The sequence below is a fragment of the Chrysemys picta genome, chromosome 6, assembly GCF_011386835.1.
Source record: "Chrysemys picta bellii isolate R12L10 chromosome 6, ASM1138683v2, whole genome shotgun sequence".
Lineage (NCBI taxonomy): Eukaryota > Metazoa > Chordata > Testudines > Emydidae > Chrysemys > Chrysemys picta.
The window spans coordinates 45,208,160-45,225,659 of NC_088796.1; the positions used below are offsets into that span (position 1 = coordinate 45,208,160).

The 17,500-nt window shown below is 39.3% G+C and overlaps 1 long non-coding RNA gene across 4 annotated transcripts in view; it reads right to left on the reverse strand.

The window, feature by feature from the left end:
* The window catches only part of LOC122174247 (uncharacterized), a 59,863-nt gene that overhangs the window by 33,803 nt on the left and 8,560 nt on the right, over nt 1-17,500 (reverse strand). The window contains exons 1-4 of one of the 4 annotated variants that reach the window (XR_010588783.1): nt 13,044-17,500; nt 7,404-7,539; nt 3,865-3,971; nt 1-1,728 (exon numbers count right to left, since the gene is read on the reverse strand). The exon at nt 1-1,728 is cut by the window's left edge and continues 923 nt beyond it; the exon at nt 13,044-17,500 is cut by the window's right edge and continues 8,560 nt beyond it. This is a non-coding gene — a long non-coding RNA (uncharacterized LOC122174247). Of the gene's footprint in view, nt 1,729-3,864; nt 3,972-7,403; nt 7,540-11,880 lie in introns of all 4 variants that reach the window. The other 3 variants (XR_010588782.1, XR_010588784.1, XR_006175835.2) reach the window with 3 other exon arrangements.

A 17,500-nucleotide genomic window follows, 5' to 3' on the forward strand; every position in this document is an offset into this window, starting at 1 on the left:
GCAGAAATAGCTCAATTCCATTCAAGTCATTTTCATATAATAAAAACATTTTGAGGTTGTTTTTTATACATCTATTCCCCCTACTGGTGATATTTATTTGTATTTGGGTAAAAAAATGTTTTTGGCAATAGAAAGAGAAGATGGAATTGGGCTTCTTTGTTTTAAAATGTTTGTAGTGTTCTTTCAGGGGACTGAAGGGTACATGCAGTTTAGGAGACTTAGAAATAAAGGTAAAGATGATGGGCTAGGGTTGTGCATCAGCAAGGAGGTAAACTGTAAAGAAATATGAAGTGATAAAATGGACAAAACACAGGTTTTTTTGCCTTCCTCTGCAAGATGTAGGTGCGGGACACTTGCCAGGATTATCTGGGTATATCTCAGTTAATCATTGCCTTGCCACTGTAGGCACCTCGAGCACTGGTGCACCTTTGGGTTCTCCTGTTCTCTGCCTGTGGCACATTATCATCTAGTCTCCTGTGGGTCTCATTTACTTTGGTCTCATCTCCAGTGTTGGGTTTAATATGTGGGTGCTGGGTGGTGTTGGTGGCCTGGGATATATGGAAGTGTCAGACTAGATGATCAGGCCCTTCAGGCCTTAAACCTAGAAAGTCAAACCCTATAATGCAGCTACAAATACTGGGCATGATTTTGTGCCCATTGAAGTCAATGACAAATTCACACTGACTTCAGTGGGAGCAGGAGCTGGCCCATTATCTATGTATTTCTGTTCTCATATAGTCTGAAGCAACACCCTCTGCCCCTGTTAACTTTGGGTGACATTTACCTCTGACATTCACATGGCTTATGGACTACTTAAGTCTCACTTCTGTCCTGTTTTGAACACTTAAGTAATGCATAGGCCTTGTCCCGGTAGTCCGCACAGGAATGAATTCTACTCTTCACAGAGGTGAACAGTCCCACTAAGTCAGCTAAGTATGATGAGCAGGATTTGGTCCAAAAAGTGTTGCAGTTCAAAATGTTGATCTGAAAAAAAAATCAACTTTGTATTTTAAGTAGTGCGTGTAAGTTAAAAGATTCATATAGAGAGAATTATTTTAGTTGTACATTTAATTAAGGCTGGGACAAAATTCACCCCCTTTCAATGTCTTCGAAGACTAGACCTTGGTGAACATTGCAAAAAAATAATAATAATAATAATAATAAAATCTGTGACTACTCACTTGACTTTTTAATTGAAATTTCTTTGGCTATTCCTGCTTCTCTTTTGCATTCACTTTCCATTAACATTTGTCAAATTAATTTTACTAGCATGAATTTTTCATGCAAATAAATTTCCAAAGTTGCCTGAATAAGTATTTGTGGAGACTGATATTAAAGTTTGCATTTGCATGTATCCACAGAAGTATCTACATGCTCATCTAATGAGAGAACAAAAATAATACAATGTTACTTGTTAGACTAATCACAACTGACCAATACAGCATGAATATGGAATATTAGCGAACTGTTCACACGCAGCATGGAGTTTTAAAAAATTATCTCACACACACACACACACAACTCAAGTAATTACATATACTGAATAAATCTAATATAACTATCATCTACTAGTGCATGTTCCATGATCAGTAAAAGACTTCAAGTTCAACTGATAAATTATTTGTTGCTAATTATTTGCTCAGTTCTCTTCTCCAGACATAGGCCGTAAGGTTCATCAAGGAAACTAGTACAGCTCTGTGAATATACAGGGTCAACCTTAAAGGAAACCTGCAGATAGAAAAGACATTAGGCTTGCTCATTTTTGTTGTTGTTTCTTCATAATGTGTAAAGAGAGGTTTTTGCTTTCTTTTTAAAAAAATGTTTTCTGCTCCTTTCTTAAATTAGAAATTCAGGTTCTGCCTAGCCCAGGAGACTGTAGAATAAGTGAAGAACTAGTGAAATGATGAAGTCACAAAAGAAAGACAGTGAAAGTTGAGCAATTGGCAAGGGAAAGAAGTTTTAGTCAGATTGTTTTAAAATCTGCTTACGGTTGGCTCTTGCTAACATCTGTTTAAACTGCAGGGGCTGATTGACATTTTGAAGAAAGGACAGCTTTGTTACAGATCTCACCCCTTTAATTAAGGTGTGGAAGCTAACATTATATCCCATCAGACACCCTTCCCCAAAACAAGTAATCCAGCAATACCAGGGAAGACCAGAATTTAAGTTTCTGATATTTCTAAAGTATAAATAAGAAAAAACTGGTGGTGGTGGGGGGGGGGAACTTTTACAAAACCACCTTTCGGGCCTTCTATATGCATAAAAAAGATAACGAGACCGAGAAAAAGGAGGGGTAGGGGAATGTGCCCAATTCAATTATTTTAAATTCCTTTGCACATCACCTTTAACTCAGCCTCTGCTTTTGTACTCCCACTTTTGCAGGTGCAGATATTTGGTGTCATTTTATCTGGAGATTTCACTACCTTGATTGTGCCCACATCCACATAGCTGCTAATTAGACATTGTGCCCGTAGCTTTTTGCTTCTGGAAATTGCAGGTGCACAAAAGCAGTTTTGGTCTAGAAATCTGGCCCAGGCCCACATGATATCCCATGAGGCCAGACACCTCAAAACAGGATGCAGTAGCAGATGTAGTATTTAAAACAAAACAAACAAACAAAATTAGGGGACCCAAAAATTAATGCCACCCAGTTTTAAGGCTACAGCGGTACTCCTGCATCCTGGGGTCAGGATATGACATATTGGGCCTTTTAAAAAGTCATAGACTCTCTTCCTGAGAAGCCATAAGTATTGTTTTCCCCAGAAGAAATTTCCCTCAGCATTTGTATTCTGCTACTTTCTCCTGACATGCCACAAGACTGGTTCTTTCTTCTCACCTCTGTGGAATTGCAGGGCCAGCTCCACCGCACTTTCATTTCTGCCTCCATTTATTCCCTTCTCCATTAGCTTTCCTCACCTCAAACATCATTTTAAGTATTACCAATTAGTATTTTTTTCAAAATTTATAAAAATTTCCCACTGGTGGGGTGCACGGTGAGACCATGTATTGCCCATCCCTACACCTACCCTTCAACGGAATCATGGAGGACAACTTTAGACCACTGAGAAAGGTATATATAAATGCTTTGCACAATTGAGGCCCTAATCTGCCTTTTTTCCCAACGCAGATAATTACTACATGTACATAAGATGCAGCCAAATTGTATCCTGCATCATTGTCTTGTTATTGAAGATATAATTTTATCATAATCTTCTCATGTGAACACTCCTTAGTCAGATGGATACTCCCATTGACATCTGTGGGATGACTCGTGTGCGTAAGGATTCCTTACAGGAAGTGTTGCAGGACTGAGCCATTGGTCTGTTCCATAGGTGTAGTTTGACTCCTATATTGGGGGTGAGCAGCTCCAGTTAGGCCAATGTGGCTGCATGGGAGTCTTACTACTTTTTGCACTTCATTTTTCCAGGAATCAGTATGCAAAATAAGAACCTCCCAGGATCTCATTTTCTGTCATTTGGAGAAAACATGTCTGATGGGCAGCTGATCTCTGTTTCCCCCACAACAAGAAACTGAATAAGGTGACTTGAAAACAACCCAAATTTTCAGGTTGCAAGTGACTGTAAGTTGATGCTACTCTGATTTAGCCTTTCTTTTCTCTTCTGCCATATTTCAGTCATAGCTGTAAGCTCAACAGAGACCACATCACATCACCTCCTCCATTTTATCAACCTTGGTAGAGTAAAGAAAATGGTCCACTAGCTCCAGGAAAGGCAGTGCTATCTTGTGATTAGCACTGGATGCTGGGGTTCATATACTTGGAGACCTGGCTTCTATTCCTGACTCTTGACCCTGATTTCCCATTTGACTTTATGCAAGATAAAAGGGAAGCAAATAAATACCCACCTTAATAAGTGCATTGAAGTCTGCAGATTCTGCCTCTTGGCTGGAAAACACACACGTGAAAAATGTAGAAAATGGCATTCTGCACTTTTCCTCCCTAACAAAGCTTCCTGGAAACAAGCCAAAGTTTAGCTATCCAGAGTATTCTACAGTATTGAAAGGTTAAAAGGTTAGTTTATTTCATTTTCAATTACAAACTACACTTCTGCTTAGCATGGCAGTGCCATCTCCTCATTAACACAGTACCAAACAGCAAATTATACTGACAGACACATAGCTATATATTAAATATAACTGCATTCTGGCGCTGGGCATTGTAGACATTTTTAAAAAAAATCTTATAAATAACTTCACTAAGCTAAGCTCCACTCTAAAAAATGCATAAAAATTGGAAGTACAAATGAGTTTGAGCACATAAAAGCTTTTTGCTGCATTTAGCCTGAGATCACATCCTTTAGACACAAGGAAATAAGAAATCGTGATGCTACAATAAATGTGTGTCCACATTGTATTAAAATAAACTGTTTTTGGACACCTTGTGGTCCGCTAACGCAATGTGTGTAAGAAAGTGTGCATAGTGACACAAACAAACAGTTGAACATTGTATTTTATAAATTTACAGTAGCTGATTTCATCATGCTACGCATGGCAAAGAGAGATAACTAATTAACAGAGAATTCCCTATGAAAACATAATTCTAAAACATTTTGGCTTCTCCTTTCAGCAGATGGACTGTAGAAGCAACTACAGGGAAAAAATGAATCAAGCAAATTGAGTGATAGTGTTCTTATTCAACCAGAGATTTTTTTCATTATGTTGATAATAAAATCGAGGGCTAATATTTTCAAAACTAGGAATCTAAAGTTAGGCTCCTAATAAGGAGCCTTATCTTTTTCAAAACTGTGAACACCAAGCAGCTCTGATTTTTTTTTTTCCAGGCAAGGGAATGCAGAGACAGAAAATGAAAGTGGTTTGGGGGGGGGGAGGGGGCAGCTGCCACCACTTAGAGGTCTGGAGGAAAATCTTCATGAGATAGTTCATTTAAGCCAATTGATTATGTGTCCAAACATTTGAAGCCAAAAAACATAAATGAGGAAAATCAACCTTTTGTTTCAGCACCATGATTTTATTTATGTAATAAACACACATGCATAGTGTACTATTTGCAGCTACTGAGACAGCCTGGTCCACATACATAGTGTATTGACCGGACATTGGACTGGAAATCAAAAGGCAGGGTGTCTATTCACATTTTGTGTGGCCCTGGGCAAAACACTCAAGGTCTTGCACGCTCCTTCTGATCTACCTGTAGAGGCACCTACATCTCTAGGGTGTATCTCCATGTTATGTTTCCTCTTTCCTCTAACCCTGTGAAAGCTGTTCTTCGTGGAGTTCCATTGCCATGGCAGGGTAGGAGATCCCGCTGGGCTCCTCTCTCAAAACCTGAGGCTGAATTAAACCCTTGCATACAATAGAACCTCCTTTAAGGAGGGTTCTGGGGAGAGTTGCGGTAGGGGAAGCCCTGGAACATGGCTCCTTCAAATGTCACGTTGTCCAAGGGAAGGCTGGAACTGATGGGGACAAGTGGCAAAACAGAGGCAAGGGGCATCCATGCAGATGCACCTTCCCACCTGTTGAGCTTCTGAGCTCAGGGGATGGATCCTCTGGTTTCTCTGAGATGGAGAAGAGAAAGGCAAATGGCCCCTTAATGGAAGCATTTAAAGGAAATTTCATGAGTTTCACTTCCCCTACACAAGTTGTTCCTTGATAGGGGAGAATAGGACCTTTAAACTCTCTATACCCTAGTTTCACCATCTATAAAAATGAGGATAAGGCTACTTACCTTAAAAGAAATTGTGCTCAGTATTATTGTTTATTATTTATTAGTTATTGTTATGAGTATTATTTATTTAATTTATTTATTTGCAGAAAGAGTAAAAGTATTTCCGGATTGTAGGCACCGTGATCTGAGTGATTTGGCAAAGTCTGAAAGGGTCATTTGAATGAGCAAAAGGAATTCTCATTAAGGGCCTTACCAAATTCGCAGTCCATTTTGGTCACTTTCATGGTCATAAGATTTTTAAAATTGTAAATTTCATGATTTCAGCTATTTAAATTTGAAATTTCACGGTGTTGTAATTGTAGGGGTCCTTACCCAAAAGGCAGTTGTGCAGGGGGTTGCAAGGTTATTATAGGGGGGGTCACGGTACCGCGACCCTTACTTCTGTGCTGCTGTCGGTAGCGGCACTGCCTTCAGAGCTGGGCAGCTGGAGAGCAGGGGCTGCTGGCCAGGAGCCCAGCTCTGAAGGCAGAGCCGCTGCCAGCAGCAGCAGCGCAGAAGTAAGGATGGCATGGTACGGTATTGCTCCCCTTATTTCTGTGCTGCTGCCTGCAGAGCTGGGCCCTCAGGCAGTAGCCACCATTCTCTGGCCGCCCAGCTCTGAAAGCAGCAGCGCAGAAGTAAGGGTGGCATGGCTACCCTTACTTCTGCACTGCTGCTGGTAGGGCGCTGCGAAGGCAGTGCAGAAGTAGGGGTATCAATACCGTGACCCCCCTAAAATAACCTTGTGACTCCCCTGCAACTCACTTTTGGGTCAGGACCCCCAGTTTGATAAACTCTGATCTCCCCCATGAAATCTGTATAATATAAGGTAAAAGCAAAAAAAGATCAATTTTCACAGGGGGAGACCAGATTTCACAGGCCATGATGCATTTTTCATGGCCATGGATTTGGTAGGGCCCTACTCATTATATATGTCATTATCCTGTAGCAACCCCATACAATAACTGTAACTATGATTATGATTAAGACATTTTAGTATTTCTGGTCCCAGATTAAGTTAAACAGATTTTTAAAGACCTATTCTTCAATTTTTTTCCTCATGGTGTCAGTACAGGGCAGAGCAAAGGTTGTTTGAGTGCTCTAGTCATGCATTTCCATGCATGTATTTATATCTGGGTTTTTAACATGCTTGGTTTGGGGACAGTTATAACATCGCTGTAATGTAGTTTACTCTAAATTACTGATATATATTTTCAACCTTACCTCCATTTTAACATAGATTTTTTTTTGGTGAGATTTCCTTTGTGTATTATTTTATTAAAAATTCCATTTGCTTAACATTTAACAAGAAGCTCAGAGAAAATGTTACTATGTATTATTTGAAGATATGACATATAAACCTTAAATCATTCTCTGTTGTTAATTGTTATGGTCAGATTCACCAATGTGCCTGGATGTTTTATGCTTCTGTGGAGCTGCACAATACTGGCCAGTTAAACTGGGTTTATAGCTGTTTTTAAATAGCTATCATCTACATCCCAGTATCCCCAGCCCTCTTGTTCACCAAATTCCTCCTGCCTCTTGCACCTCCTTCTATTCTCCTGCGCACACATCTTAAATTCCTCTTCCCTCCTCTCCTCCATATTTACCTGCACACACCATTCATACTGCTCTCTCTGTTGAGTAAACCTGATGCAGCAGGTTACTTTTGAAAATAAATATTTGGGATTATTGGTCATGTTTTAATTATTTTTCATACCTGAAAGTTTATCCTTCACCAGAGGCTGGCACATGAAATCTTCCCCTCAGATAAGCTCATGGAGAACTGACCCATTTCAAAATGACCTTCTCCCTCTTATGGAAGTTGCTCTTATGGAAGATGGTAGCCGCCTCTGCTGTGAGAAAGTGGAGAGGAATTGTGTAAAGAGCCTCTGAATGGAGACAGCAGCCGTCTTTGCTATGGCCTCATTTCCATTAAGAAGAAAGAGTGACAGATGACCTTCTCAAAATGGCCACCTGTGAACAACTTTGGCCTCAGTCCCACTGATAACAATGGAAGATGACTGCCATTTTGAAAGATTCTTTGTGGAATTTTCTGGAGGAGATCAGACTTTAGCCTTTACTGAAGGAGAATCTTTCAGGTATAAAGTATAGTGTGGAAAAAACGGTGATTACTACTATTAATCTTTTTTCAAATTCTTCCAAATATAGCCTATCCCCATGATTTCAGTGAGTTTTAATTCTGTGGAAAACTTGAAGTGTGTATTACTCTGTTACTATGATAGTTATGAACCAAAAAAAGGGGAGGGTGGCTGACTCTGGTGCTATTTTTTTAAATGACTCATATTTAATATATTTTAATTTCTAAGCTGTTTAACAGATTTACTTGTAAATTCTCAGAAAATTAATTCTATACTCAGAGTAAGTGCTATAATTTTGGGGAGAATACACAGTATTTTTCACGCATAACAAAGAGGCTGATTTTCTGCTTTAAGTGCAGAATGCAACTCCGCTTTAACTATGGAGCCACAAATGGTACTTCCATAATAGTGTGTGTGCGTGCGCGTGTGCTCCCATATGTGCACATGCAGTCTTACAATTCTTTTGCAGATAAAATTATCATGGACTTTAGAGATAATTTTGGGTAAGAATTGCATGATTGGGTCTATAATCTGATTTTGTTGAAATATGAGTATTGGACTTTAGTGCCATTTTTGCTCTTTTGAATTATAGTTGTTTTTTTTCTGATTTAAGTTTTGAGTGTATGCTCTTGTACATTGTATATGTATTAAGTGGTTAATCCTGTAACCCTAACTCATATGAGTTACTCTTTCTCGCACCAGTAGGATCAATTGGAGTATTCCTCAAAGTAAGAATTATTTACATAACATTAGTAAAGTTTTACAGAATGGGACCCCATGTTTGAAAATATTAACTTGTATATTGCTATAGTTTTCCTAAAATAATTAATAAAATATAAAAAAAATCAAACATGCAGGGACTTTGTAGATTACTCTTAGAATTTCTATAAGGATTTATAGCTCAGTTCTTATAAATGTTCTCACATTGCTGTGTATTTTGGACACAGCTTATCTGTACATACATAAGCGGAAGAACTGATTGTTTTCAAAGACATCTTGATGCCTATATATCTATTTTCTTTGCTATTCCAGGTATAGCAGAGAGGCTTACTTTCAAAAATCTGCAAATACAGCTGTTTGAAGGCTGTAGTACATTAAATATTACTTGAGTGCATCAGCAGACAGAGGCCAGAAATACTTTGAGACTTCTCTGTAAAATAATAATACATATTTAACCATGTTTTAAAAGTGATTAGCTCAAACCATTTTGGAAAAGACCTTCCTAAAATTTCTTATGGTTCACTACTCCTCACTCCTACTCTACAAAAACACAGCATAAAGTGAAAAACATCTTAGTAGTTAATAAGTGGGAGGTCACATTACACAAATATTTCTATGTAGTGAATCCACTATCTTTATAACACCCCCGTGGAGCCATACCCTGCACTCCTTATTTAGTAAAGGCTATGGGAGCAGATACCATACTCAGAGGTTGTATTATAACAAAGGTAATTCTAATGGAGGTTATCCTAGTTTGGTTGCAAGGTGACTGAATGCATATGTAAAAGTCTATATTCTTGCATTTAGAGAGTTGGGAGAGAGTTCAGCCTAAGACAGTGCACTCCAGTCATGCTATAAGGCAGCATCTTAAATATTCATATTGCTCCTGTGAGCTTTACCTCCTTGGTGAGCTTCACAAAGTTTATATAACAGTTGCTGAGAACTGTGGTAAATAACTAGAGATGATGCAGCAGCCAAGTCACAAAATGATGTTTTAAAAGCTTAGACATAAAAATATCATGGGAGAGGAAGCACCTTTTTCTGATTTTAGACTCTCTTCACCAGTTGTAACTGAAATATGTTTTTTGGGGGGCACTGTTTTAAAGTGATATTTTACAGGCTTCCATTCCATATTCTACAATAGACTTTCTACAAGCTTGGGCCCCAATCCTGCAAAGTTACTTCAGTTGGTTTTCTGTAGTAGTTGAGAATATGCTATTTATGCTTTGAAACTCTGTATCTGTAAAATACTTCTGCATATTAAATATTGCTGATCCTGTGTAATTCCAGAATTGAGACTGAGTAGAGATTTACAAGGTCCAAGTCTACTGGATACACCATTTACATTTAGTATCCCAATAATCTGTAGTACATTAAATAGATGCTTGCCTTTCCGTCCTGAATGACTGACAAACTCATTGTAGCCTCTCAAATAAATAAGCCTCTTAGAATCTTCCATTAAAAGAGACATGATGACATATAGTACAAAAACTATATTTCAGTTAAAAGCAATAGTTGTCCACATCATGAGAAAAAGGAAGGTAATTCAGCAAGAAGGCTTATAGACCACCTTTAATTTAAACATATACCCCTCTGTATAGTCAGGTGTGACATAAAGACAGCACAACCGTGGGGATCTGATCTTACATTCCTTGACCACACAAGACTTGTTAACTTTGGTAGGAGTTTAAGATGCAAAGAAAATGTGCAGCATTGGGACTTGAATTGTGAATATTCTTGGGGGGGGGAGGGGTGTTTTTTGTTTTTGTTTGGTTGGTTGGTTTTTGATTTGTTTTGTTTTGTTTTGTTTTGTTTTGCATTTGTGTCCTAACTCATTTTTAGTTAAAATGTCGTCTTGGTATCTCAGATACATCATCTTGCTCCAGTTGAAGTCAATGGAGTTTTGAAATTGACTTCAAGCAACATGGGTCCAAATATGGCTATTCTTTTTAAAGGTAGGTAAATGTTCTTTTTAATTAGAATGTAATTGAAATATATGGGAGGAAATAAACTAAAGAGGAACATAAAACAAAAGAGAGGAAAAATTGGAGAGAGGAGTAGAAAAGGGAAGACTAAACATAAGAGAGGCAGAAAGTAACAAAGCTGGGCTACAACACCTGGCCTGAGCACTAGAAGAGAGGAGCTATTAAAAACTCCTATTTCACTGAGGTGCCAGGCAGTTCATATCACACTACTGGAGATCCCATTATCAACTTTGTCTCCAGGAGTTCCTATCTTGAATATCAAAATTCACTCGGACCTGAAGCTTGTCTTCTACCTTAATAAACAAGCAGGGAACAAAGGGCTTTGGAGTTAAAACCAACTTGTGGTGTTTTTTGTTTGTTTGTAACTAAAAGTTGCAGCTCGCTAGCCCATAACGGGCTCTGATGATGATTATGATGAGCAGCAGTTGCAACAGATTTTCAAAACAGCAGAAATAAAAGTCGTCCTTTTGCATAAATAGTGTATTACAACAACGAATTGACTTTTTTTTACCATGCTAATATAGGACCGGATCTTGCCAGTTGTTATACGCCCACAACTCCAATAGTAGTTAATAGGAACTAGGAACTAAGGGTGCTTAGTTCATTGCAGAGTCATTGCACTTGGGCTACTGCATTGGCTATGTGTTTCTCTTTGGGATAAACAGATTCTTTTTTAAACGACCTCTGTATATTTTAAAGACTATACTACATCCGGAAGGAATCTATAGTTCATCCGAACACTCCATCCTTAGCTCATTACACCTTTGTCTGTGTTATGTACCTTTTTAATGGAAGTTATGGATGGAGTGAGGTTTAATTTAAAGCCGCAAGCTTTTGATCAAGTGCTTTATTTTATGCTATTAAAATATTGTTGTGGCACAGCCTGGATGTTTAACTTTTAACAAGGCTCGTGTTATTAAACTGGGTGGGAAGCAGCTTTGCCTAGTGATTTATAGAATTTAAGTTAAATTCTAACACGGGGATATTTTAATTACTTTTTCATAACAACCCCATGCACTAGAACACGGTTCAAAACACACAGCTCTTGTTTAGCTGTTTGGTTCCTATGGTAGAATAGCACAATCCGAGGTGCTATCCAAAAATAATCTCAACTTTTTTCTTATTCCAAATTCTGCTGCCATCTTCACGCAGGCAAAACTCGACTTTAATTCTGTTGCGAGTTTTACCTGCGCATGGATCGGGCCCCTAAAAGGGATAAATACAGTAGGGATGGAAAATGTGGACACGGGAAAGAATTGAGCGGTGAGATCGAAAAGCCACAAGAGCAGGTTAAATGTAAACATAAGTGGAATAATGACATCGTCCTCACCCTTCACACAAAATAAGGAAAAGAAAATTAAACCAAACACTGAGCAGTAATTCCACGTACCTGCCCATTCATTGTGTACGTTGTATTATTTAATGGAGAGTCTATCCCGAGCCCAGCACAATTGGCTTTAGAAGCCAAACACAAATACTGTATGAAAGGGAGCTGAATGTATTTTGACCTTTACTGAAAACGCACTGTGGAACAAAGCACTTCAGCATTTGGAGTCTGTTCCAGCTTCCCATGATACACGTCGATGGAGGTGGGGGAAGTGCTAACCAACTGAAGTTACAGTCGAGAGCTGAAGTGTGTAAAAGTGTGTAGTGGAAGAGCTCATATTCCCCTTTCACTATCTGCAACTGTTGTGAACTCATTTGCTCGACCTGTGCAGAGCGAAGGTTTATGAAAAATAGGCGTTAAAGGCATTATGAGCTTAAAGGAGAAAATCCAGCGTGGTGGACGTTGCGTTTCCTCTGACTGCCTTGCTAAAAATCAAGGAAATCTGCAATAAAACTGAATTGAATGGCCAGCTCTTTAGATGGTCCTATATTCTCCCATCAGTTGCCGGGAAGATATTTTATGTGAATGTTTTCTGTTCTAATCGTTCAATTCCTCCTGAAACTGGCAGCTTTCTGTTTCCAAACGCAGAGGAAACTTTCTTTAAAAGTGTGCGTTTGTGTCCTAAACACGAATGAAACAGTAGCCCTACGAAATATGTGTTTCTCTGTCATTTTCACAAGAGCTCCCATTTTAAATCACCAGGAGCTATTTCCCTGATCTGAATTCCAGTGTCAGCGAGTCGAGATGTTAACTACCGCGAAAGCAGGAGACTTTTAAAACCCCTGGTGCATGATGAATAAGGGCCGAGCAAGCATCTTAAAATCTATGCTTTTGCTTCTCTTTTAAACACTTTAAATTGACAGCGCAATAGATCAGGCACTTTTGGGGGGAGGGATAGCTCAGTGGTTTGAGCATTGGCCTGCTAAACCCAGCATTGTGAGTTCAATCCTTGAGGGGGCCACTTAGGGATCTGGGGCAAAATCAGTACTTGGTCCTGCTAGTGAAGGCAGGGGGCTGGACATGATGACCTTTCAAGGTCCCTTCCAGTTCTAGGAGATGGGATATCTCCATTAATTTTTTTTTTCCTGAAAGGAGAAGCTTTGGCACGGTAATTTAAACAAGCGCACCCTTATCACCATCTCACACTCCACATTCACCCCTTCCACCTGTGCATTGGGCCCATTTCTCATCTGGTACGTGGGTGGGAGAGGGACACAGGTTCCACCGCAGCTGCTTTCTAGGAGGGGACGCGGTACTCGCCCTCCCGCCCCCGGCGGGGAGTCTGCACGCTCTGCACCCCTGCAGCCAGCAGACTAGCGGCTTGCAATAGCGCATGCGCAGCGGCTGCTGTTGCTGATGCTCTTCTTCCCTCCCCCCTCCCTTCCCCTCCTCAGGTCTCCCCTCCGTGTGGAGAAGTTGGCGCGCTGCCCATTCAGGCATTCAGCGCCAGCCCCTCAGGGATCAGCAAGCAAAGTCACAGTCTGCACAAACAGAGCTTTCAAATTCATAAAATTCATAGGATTTTTCACAAATGAATGAACACAATTTTCTACCAATTTCCTCATTATGCAAATATGCAAAATATCAAATTTAGGCCAATTAGGGTCCTCCACAGTCCCAAATTCACCCGTTTAAGCCATAATTGCAGAAACTATCAAATAATTACGGCCGCTAATTGGAAATATTTGTGACAGATACAACAAATTCTTGCACAAATTACATTTCATTCGAGGAACCACTGCGCGCCACTGAAATTTTATCGAAGTCTAATTTAACTTACATAATGAGTTGAATTGAGTACTTGTTATCAAATTTGAGCAATTCATAGCCCCGTAATGTGGAATGATCAAATAAATTAAAAGGGAATTTATTCAATATTTTGTTGTGATCCTTCTTTTCCGAAACCATTGCTGTTTTGTAGGGAATTTCTCTCTCCTGCTCCTGCTGCCCGGGGTGGGTGACGTGTGTCATAAAACCCCCAGCTGCAGGAGGAGCAACAGCAGCCGCCAACTGTCTTGAAAGCTGACAGAAGATAAAAGGGCAACATTTCCAGCTAGAGCTCCTTCCCCAGCCCCATCACTCTTCCTCCAGCTAGAGACAGAGGGCGAGGGGGGAGGGAGAGATCGTAAAATGCAGTTTTACTTTGAAAAATACCTTCCACTTAGACACCATTTGTTTTAAGTTTACACTTCCGGGTGAAGGAAGAGAAGAGATGTGGAATTAACTGGGTTGGAATTGAATATAATCCCATTGACACACAGACAGACAGACGCATGCACTCTCATAATGGCACACACACATATTTCACTTGCCACACACATTTTGATACTGCACTCACACTCCTTCTCCCTCACTGTCACACACACACACTCACTCCCCTACCCTGCAGCTGAGTCTTATGTATATGAACCGTGGCTGAATATTGGTTTACTCACACAACATACACGCACTCACTAGAGCACGATTCTTTTCAGGCTTTTCTTGGTTAGAACGCCCATTAAAGGCCGTGGCAGTTTTGCCTCTTGCGAGAACGGTAGGACCGTGTCTATGGGGCAGATCCTTCTACTAAGCCATAGCTCCATTCAAGTCAAGAGAGAGAGGACAATTTACACCAGCTAAGGATATGTCCCTCCACACTTTCAAATCCAGTGACTGTGTGCATATATATTACTGAGTTTATAAAAGAGATTTATATAATCCACTCGTGTAGGGAATTTTGAAATCCTTGGGTGAAAGGCACTATATAAAAATGCAAAGTTTATGTATATCCAATCAGCTATCATCTATAATTATAATTACATACACAATATTGAATTGTATATAACCTAGTTTATGTACCCTATTTATATCTACATCCCCGAGTTACCCTCTCAGAGGAAGGTCAGCTCCCCGGACATGGACATTTATTTTTCTTTCTCACAGCATACACACATACACAGACATTTTTTAACTGCCTGTGGCCTCGTTGGCGGATTATAAATGTCTCCTTCTCGCTGTGATTTGTTTAATCCGTGGAAATGGTGCTGGTCCTATGTAAACAAGCCAAGTGCGGAATGAAGGCAGCTACCCATGCGTGGCCAGCCTGCCTATTTGTCAGAAAACCTTCATAAATACTGAGCCGGGGCTGGGCAAGGATGTGATGTCTCCATTTTTGCCAGGAAAGGGCACGAGGAAGACAAAGCGAGGCAGAGCGGCGTGTAACCTTTAAGGGACAGATAGTGCGTGTGCTCTTAGCCAGGGGCTGCTCTCTCTAGGTAATTCAGTGCAAAGATGGTTGACGGATTATTTCGGATTTTAGATCTGTGTGCGTGTATGTGCAAAGACAAACTGACGTTTTGAAGACAGTATCGTAATATCTTTATGCCTGTATCTCAAACATCTAGCCGGTTCATTCCGTGGGAAATTGACATACACACGCTCCCTAAACTTGATGAAAGGAACAGAGAGGCTATTATTTTGTGTGGCTTCATTTTAGGGTTCATGCAGGTGAAAAGGTGACTCCCCCTTTCCTCCAATGCCAGCGGTTACATTTATACACCCCTACGTAAATGTATAATGAAATGCGCTTTTTTGTATTTCTTTTTGTTAGCGGGTATTAATTTAAAGTGGCTTTATGGCTGAACACATTGTTAATTGTTTTCCAGGTCTACTTTACTGCCTCGTTACAAGAACTTATTGTGTCCACTGGATTATTATTATTATTATTATTTTTAGAAAAAATGCATATGTGCCTAATCAAACACTTTATAACAAAAGCAGTAATTACCTCCTGTAATTATCATGGTCCTTATTTATAAAAAATGTGAGAAAATGTCGAGTATTAAAACGTGAAAGCAGCTATTAATCAAACCTTTACACCTTCTTTAACTCAGGCGTGATGGTGGATATTATCATAAATCTACTCTGATAGTAACACAAGAATAATGAGTTCAGTAATGATAGCGATGATGATGATAATGATTTTAACCAACAAAGAATGGTGTAGATTTATTGCTAATAATGTGGTACAGGAACCTCTTCATTAAAATTACCTATATGTACTCCTCACTATTGAAAAGGAGATTACAAAGAGTAGTTTTGTGTATTATTGCACCTGCAAGCAGCAGCTAAAGATCTGCTTTGATTATTGCTAAAGGCCATGGCCCTCGGAAAAAAAAGGTTCTCTTTTAATTGAACAGCCAATAGGGCCTGAGTATATTACTTTCATGGTAAGCAAACACATCAGGCACAAACCCCGATGAACGGGCCTTAAACTAATTTAGAGTTAACATTGGTCTTGTTTTAGTTAGCCAGTTGTGTCTAGGTGTTGCAGCTTCTGTGATGTAAATGCATCCATTTTGTGAAGTCTCCATGATAAAAGGGATGAGAACCTCAAAACAGACAGGCTGGTAAACCTCAGCATAGGCTGGAGGGGTGAGTTAAGGATAAAGGTTCCTCCCGAATTCCGAATTTCTTGGTTTATGCGAGTTTAAGAATAGACCAGAATGTGTTGTGTGCAAATGACCTTTTATAACAGTGGGAAGAGGAGGGAGGAGAGATCATGGAAAGTATGAATCAGGCAGCTTTAAAATGTGCATATACCTGAGCTATTATAGTTCCCAGCATAAATCAGTATTTAGGGACTTAATAGACAACAGGGTTTATCATGTCTGCGACTACTTATATAGTAAATGCATGGATTACTCCTTACATTAAGGATTACACATGGATTACTCACATTTTCTTTGAAACGCGTATTTAGTGGGCGTGCACAGCCACCCACGTTTCTTAACGAAAGCACGTTTATTACACAAACCCCTTAGAAAAATGCTATGTTATATGACGTTTACTATTTTAAAAATGAAGTTGTGCTTAGTGATATAATATGAAATGTTCTCAGATTTTGGGGGGGAAATACAACAACAGCAAAAGCACGTCTGTCCAACCTTGGTCCCGTAACTTGTTTTTGTAAAGTCTTACATCCTTGAATTTAAGGGTATGTAAATGTAAATATTTCTGTTGTGCACCTATATCAACACATTTACTGTAGCCACTGAAGTTACATCCCAAGTGTTCAGCTGTCTATTAAAAGAGGCAATTTAATTATATTTTAGAATCCTTCATTTGGTACATATCTATTTCAGGAATACCAACCTTAAAAATGAGGATAAAATTGATTCAGGTAAGATGCGGTTAATATAATAGTGACAATTACTTTTGTATATAATAAATAATCCATCAGTAGTATTTTAACCTTGGTTATGAGTTATGAAATCAGTGTATGGGCCAATTAGCGACATAGTTTTTTTTAACTAAGACACTATAAACACCGGTTTTAAATGTCCTAATTAGTAACTTGCTCATTAATTAACTTTCTGATTAATTGTGTAGCAATCTAATTTGTAGATGAGGCACTTAAACAGTGATACCTTGTAACTCTTTCATCTGTCTTTAAAATTCATCAGGAAGATGCAGTTTTGCATCCAGTTGGATTCCAGCTTTGAAATGCGCTGTTATAGAAAGCGGGATGATATCTGGGTGCCATTGTTCAAAGTTTTCTCTTTCTCGGTGGGCCAGCACAACTCTGAGAAATACACATTAACGAGGGCGAAAGGACCCGTTTTAGAACTGGAATATATATATT